The 15,004-nt window shown below is 33.7% G+C and overlaps 2 non-coding genes across 2 annotated transcripts; both read right to left on the bottom strand.

The window, feature by feature from the left end:
- Nucleotides 1-4,028: 4,028 nt before the first annotated feature.
- On the bottom strand, nt 4,029-4,135 carry LOC126003226 (U6 spliceosomal RNA). Its single transcript, XR_007493759.1, has one exon. It is a non-coding gene; the product is annotated as a U6 spliceosomal RNA (small nuclear RNA).
- A 7,986-nt stretch (nt 4,136-12,121) lies between these two features.
- On the bottom strand, nt 12,122-12,228 carry LOC126002279 (U6 spliceosomal RNA). The gene has a single exon (XR_007493033.1). It is a non-coding gene; the product is annotated as a U6 spliceosomal RNA (small nuclear RNA).
- Nucleotides 12,229-15,004: the final 2,776 nt, after the last annotated feature.

Here is a 15,004-nt window from a genome sequence, read left to right as displayed (position 1 = left end):
TTAGTATCTAAAAGACAGAAGGCAGATATCCAGGTTTGGGATTTAATTATCATAGAGAAGTTAAAGACAATATAGAATGCTCAGTTTCAGCAGGTCTTCTAAATTAGGGCTCTACTATAAGTAAAATTGTCAACTGAGATGATGAAATTTGTTTGAAAAGTTTGAGAGCTTGATATTATACATTCTCCTAACAGGATTCATTAAAATGTCCTTTTCCTCCTTGTGGTTAGAAGATTGTAATTTGAATTACTCAAGTCAGTGCAGAGGCCTCAGTTAAGACAACTTATAAAATATATTATTTTCATTCAGGCAACTTACCAAAGGATTAGGGTTAAAACAGTGATATCCAAGTTTCACATTAAATAAAAATACACATAAAATTAACAATAAGGACTGGATAAGGGGAGGTCACACACACAAACAATAAGGACTAGATAAAAGAAGTTACTAAAGAGATGATATGCATGAGTATAATTAATGTAACTAAAATATAAATCAATAAGTTACAGCTTATCATTATGTGACCAGTTTACTCTAATAGAGCCTTAGCATCCCGGTAAGACACCTGCCCACATTCAGCTCAACAAATACATTGCAAGTAAGTATACTTTTGTAAACTTTTGTTTTGTTCTCTTAATTTTGTTTTGTTTCACAATCAATAAATGTTCAGAAGATATATGGGATTGATGGAAGCCCAGTGGTCAGTTCTGATTATTTTCTGGTGGCATTCTGTGCTAGAGATAATGTTCATAGCTCTTGAATGAAGATGAAGAACTACATACCATTAAGCTATCTCCCAGGCCTAGTTAAAAACTGAAAAAAAAAATACCTTCTGTGTGTGTATTATATGTATATCTTTAGCGAGATATAACTTATTAAGAACTATGTACAATACTAGATGTGATTGGAATACAAGAATCATATTTAACATGTACTTTTTATATTAGTTTGTCTACCACTGTCATGCTCAAAAGAAAAGTATGTTTGATTAAACTATCATATTACATTTAAAATTTCTTTTTAGAATCTATAATCAAAATAATTATATTTTTCCTAATAATCTAAAATTTTGACGTTCTTTGAATGAAAAGTAATAGAAAAAACAATTTTACCTTCAGCTAACACCATGTACAAAGGTAAAATCCAAATGGATTAAAGACTTTGACATCATATCTGAAACTATAAGGTATATAGAACAACATGTAATAAAACACTCCAGGACATTGAGACTAAAGGCAACTTTGAGGAGGAAACAGCACTATCCAAGCAAGTGGTAGCAGAGACTTTAGCAGGGACTATATTAAGCCTAGAAGCTTCTGCACCTCAAAGGAGATAGCGCTCAGAATACAAAAGCCACCCACTGAGTGGAAAAAATTATTCACCCAAAACCCATCAGATAAAGGACTAATATCTGAAATATACAAGATACTGACAGAATTTTACAAGAAAAAAAACATCTAATTCATAAAAAAATGGGGAGAAGAAATGAACAGACACTTTGTAAAAGAAGAAATGCAAGTGGCCAAAAGACACATGAAAAGATGCTCCACATCACTAATCGTCAGAGAGATGCAAATCAAAACAACTATGAGGTACCATCTCACGCCACTGAGATTGCACACATCACAAAGAAGGAAAACAAGCAGTGCTGGAGGGGATATGGAGAGAAATGAACTCTTTTTCACTGCTGGAGGGAATGCTGTCTAGTCCAACTTTTATGGAAAGCGATATGGAGATTCCTCTAAAAACTGAAAATTGAGCTTCCATAGGATCCAGCTATACCACTCCTAGGGATATACCCCAGGAACACAAAAATACAATACAAAAATCCCTTCCTTACACCTATATTCATTGCAGCGCTATTTACAATAGCCAGATTCTGGAAACAACCAAGATGCCCTTCAACAGATGAATAAAAGAAAAAGAAACTAAAGAAACTGTGGTACATATACACAATATGTATATATATACACACATATACACAATGGAATACTATGCAGCCATTAGGAAAGATGAAGTCATGAAATTTTTCTATACATGGATGTACATGGAATCTATTATGCTGAGTGAAATAAGTCAGAGGGAAAGAAATAGATGCAGAATAGTATCACTCATCTATAAGTTTTAAGAAAAATGAAAGAAATTTTTGCAATAATTCTCAGAGACAAAAGAGATGAGAACTGGAAGGTGCAGCTCATGACATGAAGCTCACCTCAAAAAGTGATGAGTGCTGTTATAGAAATAACTACATTGAGAACTATCCTAACAATGAAAATGAATGAGGAAAGTAGATAACCTGTCTCCAGTACAGGTGTGGGTGGGGTGGGAGGAGGGAGATTTGGGACATTGGTGGTGGGAATGTTGCACTGATGAAGAGGGGTGTTCTTTACATGACTGAGATCATACAATTCCAATCGTATTTGTAATCGTGGTGTTTAAATAAAGATAAAAATAACAAAAAAATAAACAATTTTATTTTATCTATATTTCCAGGGAAATGTATGTTTCCAAGTTCAACTTTCTAATTTTTTGCTTTTAGTTTCGCTTTGTATATTAAAGCAAAAATGTTACCTTTGACTTTACAGGAATCTTTATATTTTAGATTTAATTTAATGACATTAGGTTAAAAACCTCAATTCTTTCACGGATTCATATGGGTTATATGGTTTTGCATTCTTTATTTGTCTGGAAGTTAGAAGTCAATCTTAGCTTTAGTTGTTGCAACTTCAACGTGACTCCTTCCTTCGGTGTTCAAGTAAGTTTTATATCTTTTTAATAAACTTATCTAGTTATTGTGGCACTAAATAGATATTAGGAAAGTGTAGATAGTAGTCAAAAATACTGCAAAGTTGTACCAAAAAGATATTAGAAAAATGTAGATAATAGATGAAAATACTGCAAAGTTAGACTGTAGGCTAGACCACCAGGCAAAACTCCCAGAATAAAGTACATCTAATGCCATTTGAAGAAATTATTAAGTCTGTCACACAGAGAACAGGAAAGCTCGTATTCAGTCTATAAGAACACAAGAAATTGCTTTGATGTAGAAATGCAGAAAAAATCATAGCTGCATCTTGGCACCCCACTTTAACAGTAGACACTAGCCATTTAAGTTTCTTCTAAATAGAACTGGAAACTATAAAATGTAAAAGCTGCTACAAGATGCTCTAAGCTGATATTTATTCTTTCAAATCTGTCAGAGCCTATTTAATAAGTCTTTCATAGTCACTATGAAACAAAGGTGATGGTGGCGGTGGTGACTGACTCATTCACTGTCCAACTTCCAGGCTGCAGAGAACAAGGAGAAACAAAAACAAAGTTCAAACAAATGTTGATTTCTGGTTCTCCATCCGAATTGCCTGTCCTGGACCTGCCCAAACGGAAAGTCTTCCAGTCAATTCTCTAATAATCACATTAATTGCAACATATTTTCGATCCTCTTTAGCAAGAGAAATTCTGTTCTTAAAATTCTAGGGCTTATGCAATATGAATGTATGTCTAACTTTTCTTGAAGACTATCTATAAATTGCTTTCACACCACATATATTTATAAAGAAAGAAATAAAAGAAGGCACTGAGAAAAGAATATGTTATAAAATGGAAAGAGTGTCTGCAAGAAGAAAATAGATAAAATAAAGTCAAGTTAGAATGTCAGTGGGAGAAAGGATTGCATTTTCAATAAATGGTGCTAGGTCAGTTGAATATCTATAAAGAAAACAAAATTGTATTTGACCTCTGCTTATACCAAGTATAAAAATCAATGCTAGATGGATTGAAGATCTAAATGTGTGACAAGCAAGAGAATAAAACTTCGGGAGAAAATAAAAAAGGATGACCTTGAGCTTGGTAAACTTTTCCTAAACAAGACACAAGTAGTATTCATATGGATAAAATAAACAAATTAGAATGTGTTACATATAAACCGCTAGTAGGAAAATAACATTAAACATTAATTAAAAGTTAATTCAATAGAGAAGGCATTTGGAATCTAGACATCTGAGGTTCATATTCAGAATATATATATTTTTTAAAATATGGAACGCTTCACGAATTTGCGTGTCATCCTTGCACAGGGGCCATGTTAATCTTCTCTGTATTGTTCCAATTTTAGTATATGTGCTGCCCAAGTGAGCAGCAGAATATATTTTTAAGATCTAGCAATAATAAAGTAAACAGTTAACAAAAATAGGCAAATAGGGAACAAACATCTAAAAATGACAAATGCCATCAGATAAATGTGTATTAAAAACACCATTTAATATCTCTAAGTAATCTTCAGAATTTCTCAAAGTAAAAACATAATACAAAGTATCGGTGAGGTCAGAAGCATTAAAATTTTTCAGAATTACCATGGAGGCTGAAAATCGTTAAATAATCTTTAGTAAAGTGTAAGATAATATTTGTTGAAACTTATCATACAAGAGCTGGAGAGGAAGTACTACAGATATGGTGCTTGCTTTTGTATGCTACTGACTCTAATTTCATCAAGGAAGACATGGTTCCCAAGTCTCACCAGAAGTTACCCCCTGAGCATAGAACTAGGAGTAAAACCTGAGCACCACCCAGGTGTGGTTTCAAATTCAAAAAAGAAAACAAGAAAAGGAAACATATCATTCATTTGCTTACAGTGTCATGTTGTTACTTATTGGTGCTTGTTGGATCCTCCTGTGACGCTGTTCTTGAATGACCTGGCAGATAGAACTAATAATGTTCTGTCTAGAACAACTATTATGGAAGATGCCCCTAGAGCCATTGCTACAAAGTTTGTCCTTGAAGTATAAGTCTTGGAGACAAAGCACCAGAGTTGTGGAATGACAGCACAAAGAGGGGGGTTAACCCCCCATAATAAGATGCCACTTACAGGCTTGACTCTGTTCCATATCTCCTCCCTCAGGGAGATCTCTGGTCGAGAGAAAAGAGGTTACTTTGAGGAGCCATTGTGTTGTTCCCAAACATTCCCAGTTCTTAAAATTTATGTTTAACTTCTCTCTGGCACCTCATCTCATCTGCCTGCCCATCTCTAGTGTCCTGGGCTCTACCACCCTACAAGTATCCCAGTTTCTCTTCTCCTATATGAGCATTGTTGAAATGGAATAAAGTGCTTTGGTCATCAGTCTCAGAGCCATTGTTTCCTGGTCATCAGCTGGGGTTAATGTCCTCAGTCCTGGTCATACCAAGTGGAGGGAAGTTGACCCTTGCTGGCTGACAGGGTCAGCATAGATGCATACTTAAAACATACATGTGTCAATCAAAGATGTATGAATGAAAATGAGTATTCCACAGCTACTCAATACATTATGTATAGATTTCACAAGCATAATGTTGAAAGAAAATGTAGAAAGAGAAAGCTTGTTTACCCTAGCCTTTTGAACACGTAGTCAATCTATATTAGAAGTATACTCACTGCTCTTACAGGAGGGACAGGTGGTGATAATGAGAAGGTAGCATAGAATAAAGATGTCCAGTTCCTTCTGTTTCTTGATATGGCACTATTTAAATGAGTGCTTAAATTCTAAAGGTATTTCCAGTTGTTTCGCTATGATCATACTCATTTCTTTCTCATTCTCTGCTTATTCAAGCAAGTGCATATATTATGTACTAAGTCCCTCAGATTTCATGTTTATATACTCAGAATGTTTTAGTATATATCTGTGTGTGTTCCTAGGATCAGGTTATCACGGGTATATACAAGTTCATTTAACTTATTGTGTTAAGAGGGTTTCAACATCATTTCTTGATGTTGATTTGAAAAAATAACAAAGCTTTCTGAATGTGACTGTTAAGCTCTGAAAAAATCCTGAATTTGAATATCCTCAATTTTCTGACATTAGAATCAAAAGAAGCTACAAGTTAAAGTGCAAGATTTCTATTTAGGAAGAACTGGAAATGGGAGATAAACTATTTGCCATAGAGATCAGAGAGATAGCACAACTAGTAGGACCCTTGCCTGACCCTGGGATGATCTAGGTTCAATACCTGAAAACCCCATTTGGTCTCTTAAACCCCTCCAGGAGTAAGCCTGTGCCATTAATTGTCCTCTTAAAAATGATTTGCTTCTATATCAAAATAAGCAATAGCATGTTGTAAATTGAAAATTAAAAGCATTTCCTCAAAAAATAAAGATGTTGGAAAATCAAAATTTTAAGCAAATTTAATTATTATTGCATGAGCACCAAGGAATATTTATTACAGTATTTGGGGCTTGGTCAATTACACAGGCTCTACAAATACATCAGCTACTAAAAATAGCCTCATCAGTTCTATCACCTGCTTTATATTTCTCCAAATGAAGCATTTTAAACAGCACATAGTTTAATATCCTATTTTTATGCATTTCTGTATCCTAATTTTTACATTTCATTTTTATAGAATGGTTAACTGTAAAGGAGTTCAGAATATAATATTTTGCTAAAAATATTACTTATATTATTAATATTAGATTGAATATTTACTAAAATTTTAAACCTATAACAAATACTGTATTAATATTTTTCATAAATTAATAAAATTTTGTATTTTATAGGTTTAACTTTTCTGTGTTTGTTTTGGGGCCACACCTTGCTTTGGTGAGAGGTTACTTAGGTTTTCTGAAATGATAAGGGCTACTTTGATTTTTATAAGACAGATGTGGGAATATCATTGTAAGCAAAATAAATCAAAAGTAAGAAATAAATACTATTAACTCAAAAATATCTGATACAGAAAGAAATAGAGAAAGGGAATAGACACTGTAAAAGAAACCTTTAAATTGATGATTTTAAAAGTGATGATTTTAATTGATGATATTAGAAGTGAAGAAACCAAGTGAGTTTCTTCTCAAATTGACTGCAACTATCCTTGGAGATTGGTAGAAGGATATTAGGATTGTGCAGTTAACTGTGCAGATAACAAATTATCTCAACTATGTGATACATTTTCTTTTAATAAATTAAAAAATGTAAATAATGTTCATCCTTAAAACATATACTAACACTTGTAATTCAATATTAACTCAATTAAATAAAATAAACTTTATGTTATCAATAAAAATAAACTCAAAGACACTAAAGATGTACAGCTAATTGAGCATATTGCTTTATGTTGTCAATTGATTTTAAATCCCATCAGTACATATGATTTCTTGAACACTGTCTATAGTGACTCCTCAGCACAGAGTGGGTATATGCCCTGAGAACCACCTGGTATTATACCAAAGTCAAAAAAGTAATAAATACATTGAACTCAAAGTTAGAGTGATAAATGTAACTGTAGCTCAGTGATAGAGCACATCCCTTTAATCCATAATAACCTGTATTTGGGCCATGGCACCACAGAACATAATGAACAAATTAAGAAGCACATTCATTTTCATGTCTTTCTTCCTAAACAGAACGAGAAAAACAAAAAATAGGAAGAGACCAATCCAATTATTTTTGGAATTAATTTCAGAAAACAAATTTAAAAACACAATCTTTGGGACAGTGGTGGCGCAGCAGTAAGGTATTTACCTTTCACGCTGCTGACCTAGGATGGACCTTGGTTCTATCCCCTGGTGTTCCATATGGTCCCCCAAGCCAAGAGCGACTTCTGAGTGCATAGCCAGGAGTAACCACTGAGCAACACAGGGTATGGTCCAAAAAAACAAAACAAATAAAATAAAAGAAAAATACATAATCTTTGCAACTACATTTCTTAGACTCAAAAAATTAACTTTATTACTTTCATTGGCATCTTAGATTTAAGACAACACAATATTTTAAACTACAGTGTCTATAAGGAATAAAAATGAAAGGGAGAGAGAGTATGTGTGTGTTTGAGAAAAACAGAGAGAGCAAGAGAGCAGAAAAATAAATGTTTGAAATGTCTTCCCCAGAGTCAGGCATCTGGGATGCAGGAGGGAAACTAGGTAGTGGTGGCAGAAAATATACACTAGTGAAGAGTATGGTACATTGTATGACTGAAACTCAATCATGCATAACTTTGTAACTGAAAAACACAACTGCATTATGAATACTGTGTACCCATGGTACTTAAATAAAGTAATTAAAATTTTAAAAAGTATTAAAAGTAAAAGAAAAACCATATTTGTTTACTAGTAACTGCTATTCATATTATAGAGGCTTATTATAACAATGGCTACATTATTACAAAGGGTAAAATAAAAATACAAACCTTTATCACTTCTCCAACATTCACAGGTAATAAGGATTAAAGTAAATAAGATTTTTGAAAAATATTGAGTGAAGAAACTAGTGCATAATCAAATATCTTTATTTGAATTTTTTATTCTACATTGTGATATTCTATTACTTCATTATGTGAAGAATGGAATTGTAAAACAAAGCTTTTTACTGATCATTGCTGCTTAGCTTTTGTAACCCTGATTTCCACTTTACTGTGTTAACATGAGTACTGCCATGACAGACTCAGCCTGACTATAGGGAACTGGGCCCCGAACAAACAACTAATTTCTGGAGCATAGAGAATGCATTTTGAAACATACCATGAATTTTAGAAACTAGGGAATGCAGGAATTTATCTAACAGCACCCAGGTACTAGTGCACTCAGGAACCTGTATCTACCCAAATAGAATGCTAGATAAATTTATCTAGCAGGTACCCAAATTTCTTGCACTCTCTATTACCCTGCTTTCCCTTTTCCCTATAAAAAGGGAGCTTACAAGCCACTGGGGAGAGATTTGCCCCCAGCATGCTGGTTTCTCAAATAAACTCCTTAGCTTTTACATTACTGACTGCCTCATCTGGTGTTTTGTGGGTCAGATCCTGAGTCCAGAGCTCACAGTGACATATTTTCCCACTTTTCACATTCCTAAAACAAATGTATCTTGAAATTAGTGGGAGTGATATAATCTGGTGATACTCTGTCTAGTGACACATAAAATATTGGTATCTTATAATCTATTTAATCTTCATTTAATGAAGTATGATAGTATGTTTTTGGGTTTTTGTTGTTGTTGTTGTTTGTTTGTTGGGGCCACACCTTGTGACACTCAGAGGTTACTCCTGGTTATGCTCTCAGAAATTGCTTCTGGCTCAGTAGATCATATGGGATACATGGGACACTGAGAAATCAAATGAATATCTGTCATAGATTGGCTGCTTGCAAGGCAAATACCACTGTGCTATTGTTCCAGCCCCAGAATGATTTTAATAAATATAATTCAATTACTTAGTCGAATGAATAAATGAAGGTATCAGCACCTAACTGCATCAATAGATGTTATTAGTGAGCACCCACCTTTAAATAAATCACCTTAAATGTTAATTTTAGGAAGTCACTGAATGATTTTCATGCCACAGTTCTATAGAATAAGAATGGTAATAAGATGAGCCCATTTACTATGTAACAGGTCAATCAATCTTTTAATGACCGATAAGATCTGTTCAAGAGATAAGACAGTCTTGTAAGTTAATCAACAAATGCAAATAGGCATTTTATTCTCCCAAGGTGACAGCTCAGTTTAGAGGTAAAAGTTGCTTTCTCTTATATTATAGCAAGAATCAGACCTATTAATCTCAGTTTGCTTCCTTTGATGTAGTATTTGAAGTATAGATAGCAATAACTAGGTTTAAGAATTAAGTCAACCAGAAAAAGAATGCTATCAAGAATGTACACATTCTTCCAGGCATCTTCATAAGAGTAAAATAGAATCAGGGACCAGTGGCTTGAGAGATAGATAGTAGGGTAGGGCACTTGCATTGCATGTGGAGCACCTGGGTACAATTCTTGACATTGCATATAGTCCCCCTAGCACTGCCAGAAGTAATTTCTTAATGCAGAGACAAGAAGAACCCCTGAGCATCATTGTATGCAGCCCCAAAGCCAAAAGTATATATATATATATATTGGTGACCAGACAGTGCAAAAGGCAGGATGCTGGACTTTCGATTTGTTGACCTAAATTGAATCCTCAGTACCACCTATATAGGCCCCAAGTCCTGTCAGCTATGATCTGTGAGTGCAGAACACACAGTTCATTGTAGCTCCAATACTAAAATAAATGGGAAAAAACATAAGTAACAGTGGTTGAGTTATTTTGATTTAATTTGTTTTTGTTGGTTTAGTTTGGGGACCATACCTGGCAGTGCTTGGAGTTTACTCCTGGCTCTCCATGAATGGATCCTGGTAAGGTACAGATGATAAAATGGAATATGAGGAATCAAACTAGGTTGGCCCTACTCACTGTTCTATGGCTTCAGCCCATTTATTTAATATTTCATTTATTTTAAATTATTTTAAAGAGAATTTTTGTCCAATATTTTATGAAATTGATGTTGCTTTCATGTTTCTATGTAGATAGCCAGAACAGCTTGCTATGAGGCTCTTTTGTCTGCAAAGCAATCTCTGTCCTGAACTCTAAAGGAAAAATTGTATTAGATGAGTTAAACTGTTAAGGAAATAATAGTCAAGACTATTGCAGTAAGGGGATGCAAATTGAGCTCAGCTAGACTTCAGCAGAGAAACAAAGTTTAGTGCCTACAGCTAGAGAGTATTAAAGTATCACTGATGGAAAATGACTACCAGAATCAGGTTTGTTGTGAAAGGTGGAGAATTCTTGCTAACATGACTCAGCAGGATTCTTTCTGAGCTGTGCTTGCCCAAGGACGTTTGGATAAAGATAAGGTTAGGTAAAAAGAAAACTCAGAGAATAGCTTAGCTGATGTTTGGTCAAAGGCAAAGTTCTTGTGAATAACCCACATGTATTATGCGTTATCAAATAAAGAACTTCCTTTGAGATGAAAATGTAAAGTGTTTTGAAATGTAAAAGATTGTTCTTTGATGAGTTTAATCTCTTATATTCATGTTTTCTAATGCCTTGCCATTTCCAGAAAACAAGCTTCTAAAGAGAAATTTCAATGTGCTAATACAAAATAAAGGAAATATGAAGCTTAAGTTTTCCAAGGCTGAGTGGGATAGTAATATATAATGGTTTAGAGTAGGAGAATCTTTAGCAGTTCTGGTAGACTATTTGTGAAATTCAAAGCAACAGGATGTAAAATTAAAGGACAAAACTTATGTTAGTAATTAGCATAATGTAGAGTGCACAAATGCTGATTTATAATTATGTAAACCTGAAAATTCAGTATTATGAACCAATGCTATATTTATATGTTAATAATTAAAACAATGTTTTTGTTAATTAAATTTATTTTTATAGGAAAAGTCAATAATAAAAATCAACTCTGAATTGACTAAGACTTTCATAGCAAACTATTCATATTTTTTTTTGAAGGGACGGCTGACTGTGGCACACATGGCTGTGTTCAGGGCCTAGTCTGTCTCTTTTGCTCAGGAATAGTATCAAGTAGCACATAAAGGACCATATGGTGGTAAAGTGACTTAAGTTCTTAGGCCAGACCCACAGATTCATGGAGACACCAGACATAGACAGTAAAATAAAAAAGTTTATTAGAATTCAGTGCCTAGGAACCTTTGGCCAAAGAGACAGCTAAACCCTAAGTTGTCTCTTAGAGACGTTTCTAACACCAAGAAGACAAGAAAGAAAGGAAACAAGGCCATGTTCTCAACTCATTTGACACAAGGTGGTGGGGCAGACTACAGAAATGGAAAACAAGAGTACCCAAGACATGTTGGCGAGCTTTTGATACTTATCTAATTTATGAGTTTGCCTCCCCTATTCTCATCGCATTGAGTCTTATCTCATCAGTCTTATGGTCAGTCCCTTTCACCTTTTTTTGTAAGGATAATTGCATCTATGGAGTTTTTCCTTACCTGTTTATAGCCCGTCAGAGAATTGTCCCTTTGAGTTTTTTTTTTTCTTTTTCTGGTGTGTAGGGGCTGCCTCACATTACCAATTCGTGTCTTTAAGTTCTTCCTTTTAAACTGTTTCTGAACATTCCAAAATCAACAATATATGGCAGTTAGGATATCCTGACAACTGGTGATATACATCATGTTCAACTTAAATTCGGGCAGCTCTAATTTTGGCCTCTAGCCAGGAGTTAGAAACTCATTCGAAATTTGGGAGTTATATTGTCTCACAAAACTTGGGTCTATTAAAAAAAAAACTTGAGTCTATGAGATTCAAGGCAAATGCCTTACTGCTAGTACTAACTCTTTGGCCTCAAGTATTGCCTTTTTTTTCTTTTTCAAAATTCTTAAAATATGGAAAGCTTTACAAGTTTGTGTGTTATCCTTGCACAAGGGCCATTTTATTCTTCTCTGTATCATTTCAATTTCAGTATATGTGCTGCCAAAGCGAGCACTCAAGTATTGCCTTTCTTAAAAAAAAACCAAACTGCAGCTCATTTTACAAAAAGAAATAGAAATTTTAAAAGAAACTGCATTTGTCTCTCTGGATATTGCCTTGTCTGCAATATGTACGTGCAAATTAAGTATTTTTAATGAATGAATAAATGAATTCCCAGAATCTTTTGCTTGCTGTTGTTCATGATACTATTTACTTTCTCTATTTTTGTATTGTCTTGTAGTTGAAACAAATGATAGATCTTTATTCAGTGACAACAAAGCCTCTCGCAGTTGGGTTGTAACAAAAGAATAAAGGAAAATACACCCATACAATATGAGATGTTTAATTAGTGTAAGCTCAGAAGAAGAACAAATAATCAAATGAATCTTACTTAAACAAAACTGTATTTGCAATGCTTATGCTCACTTTTGTGCAATGCTTGTAGAAATTTTTTATTATTCCTAAGATTCTAATATAAGAACTCACTTAAAAGTTTCTTTGCTATATTTATTCCTAAAAATAATTCCTTATGCATTGAAGATTATGGTACTTTAGTTTGATTAAAATAGAACTGAGGCTTTACTTATTTTTCCATTATCTATTAAATTTATATCAAATATCTAATTAGAGTTAACCTGGAGTCCTAATAAGCTTTCTCCATCACACAGTTTTAGATTTTATGTTATGTATCCAGAATTGCCTCATTCTCCATTTCTGAATTTGTAAATTACTTAAAATACTCTATAGTTTATAATTTTGTAGATACTATTATTTAACAAATAGCCCACTACCACTATTTCTTAATTTATTTAAGGAAAGATGAAAACCCTTTTTTCTTTGGTGTATTCGACTCCACTGTTCATCATATAACATAATGATCTTAACAGACAAATACTGAAGTCATTAAAGGTTTGAGCAGAATCCAGCCCAAATAAGGATAATTTCTCACAGCAAGAATAGACCTAGAGAAACTGTAAAAATTTAAAACTACTATTCATTGAACAATTTATCTTATAAATCGTATTTGTTCTTAACCTCCTCTTTTAGTATTATATAATTGTTATTTATACTGTAACTTTGTTTCAGATGTGGGATTTCAGATCATAAAACGATATTTTTATTTTTGCTTAGAAATAATTTTTATCTTTTGTGTCAATATAGTAATCACCCCTGAGTAGTTCTGAAGCCTTTATTGATGGTTGGTATAAGACATACATCTTAGCTAATGAAGACAATTAATCTGCACCAGAGATAGGTTCATGGTAAGTATCTTCCTGCACAGATAGAACCTTACTTTTTGTCACATTTAAATCTTCATGACCTCATTTTTCATCCAGGGACGGTCATTTGTTAGCTGCTGACTGCTTTTAGAACCAATCTACTATCCACCTTCTCTATTAGGATTTATTCATAAGTCGTCTGGCTGCAAGGACTGGCACCCTCGTGGAATAGGTAAAGATGACACTCATCAAATGAGTGAGAGACAGAAGTCTTCATCAACATTTAAGAACTGAATTAACAACCTGATTCTATAGTCTTCTGAACATCCTCAGACTGTGGGAAATAATTCCCCTTGCTTTATTTTCTAATTAAAGAAACTTCTGTAATCTTTTTCTCCAAACTGATGGAGCTTGACTTTTCCAAGGAAAATTGCCACTGATTTCTCAGGAGGTAGCAACTTCATACATTCTTTTCTCTACTTGGTTTTATCTGTCTCTGGTAATTGCAATTCTGATTTATCACTTTCTATGCCCAAGCTGTTAGCTGACTGAAATTCAACTCTCAATGCAGTATATGGGGCTCTGTGAGATCAGTTATGTTTCTAATAGAAAATGAAATGTGTCAGAGCATGGTTCATGTATATACTCCTGTGTTCAACATACAAAAATCATTCTTTGTGAATATTTTAAGTATATATGACATCTGTACTTTCTCTATCACTTCTAATAAATTTATAAATGTTCCTAGACAAATATTGAAGTTTAATGGAATGATAATAAGTGAGAAGTTATTTTTTATAAATCCTATATCTGGAGCATGTAGTTACTAAAAATCTATATCATTCTCATTATATATCACTAGCAGTTAAATAACAAACTCATTATTTTCAAGGAAGACAAGTTAACAATACTGCTGTTATTGCTTATGGCAAAGTACTTGCCTAGCAAGTGAAAGGCTCCAGGTTAATCCCAGATAAAATAAAACTCTCCGTGATGCATGGCAGGGTGTGGGCCTAGCTGGTCCCTGAGTACCAATAGGCTAGAAGCAGCAAAACACCTGTTAGTACCTCAGCACTTACAGACATAGCCTATATAAAGTAAGATATTCAAATTTGTCTACACTCACTAATAGTTTCTGTCCTTGTCTCTCTGAAAATCTACAAGAATATTATCCTGGAAATCTGAAAGTATCTGTAAAAGGCAGTTCTAACATGGCATCCCACTGTAAAGGATTATGAACACCATTTACCATAGTATCAAATTGGAAAGTAATAACTGGAAAGTACTCTTATAAAGATTAGCTTTGACATTGTTGTCAAATAATACACAACAACTTTATTATTAAAATTTAATTGTTTCTCTTAATTTGATTACTTCGGAGTTTTAAGTGGTAACTTAGATTTTTGTTTCAGTTGGTTTCAAATTAACTCAAGTGCATTTCAGCCCATCACTATTTTAGCAAATAAAACATTTTAACATATGGTGCTTTCCTTCTCTCTAGTCTTTTTTATACCACTTCTTTATTTACTGAACTCTAAAATACTTATCTATTCCCCACTTGTGTCCCGTTCT

The sequence above is a fragment of the Suncus etruscus genome, chromosome 2 (assembly GCF_024139225.1).
Source record: "Suncus etruscus isolate mSunEtr1 chromosome 2, mSunEtr1.pri.cur, whole genome shotgun sequence".
Lineage (NCBI taxonomy): Eukaryota > Metazoa > Chordata > Mammalia > Eulipotyphla > Soricidae > Suncus > Suncus etruscus.
This window is presented reverse-complemented; position numbering and strand designations above follow the sequence as displayed.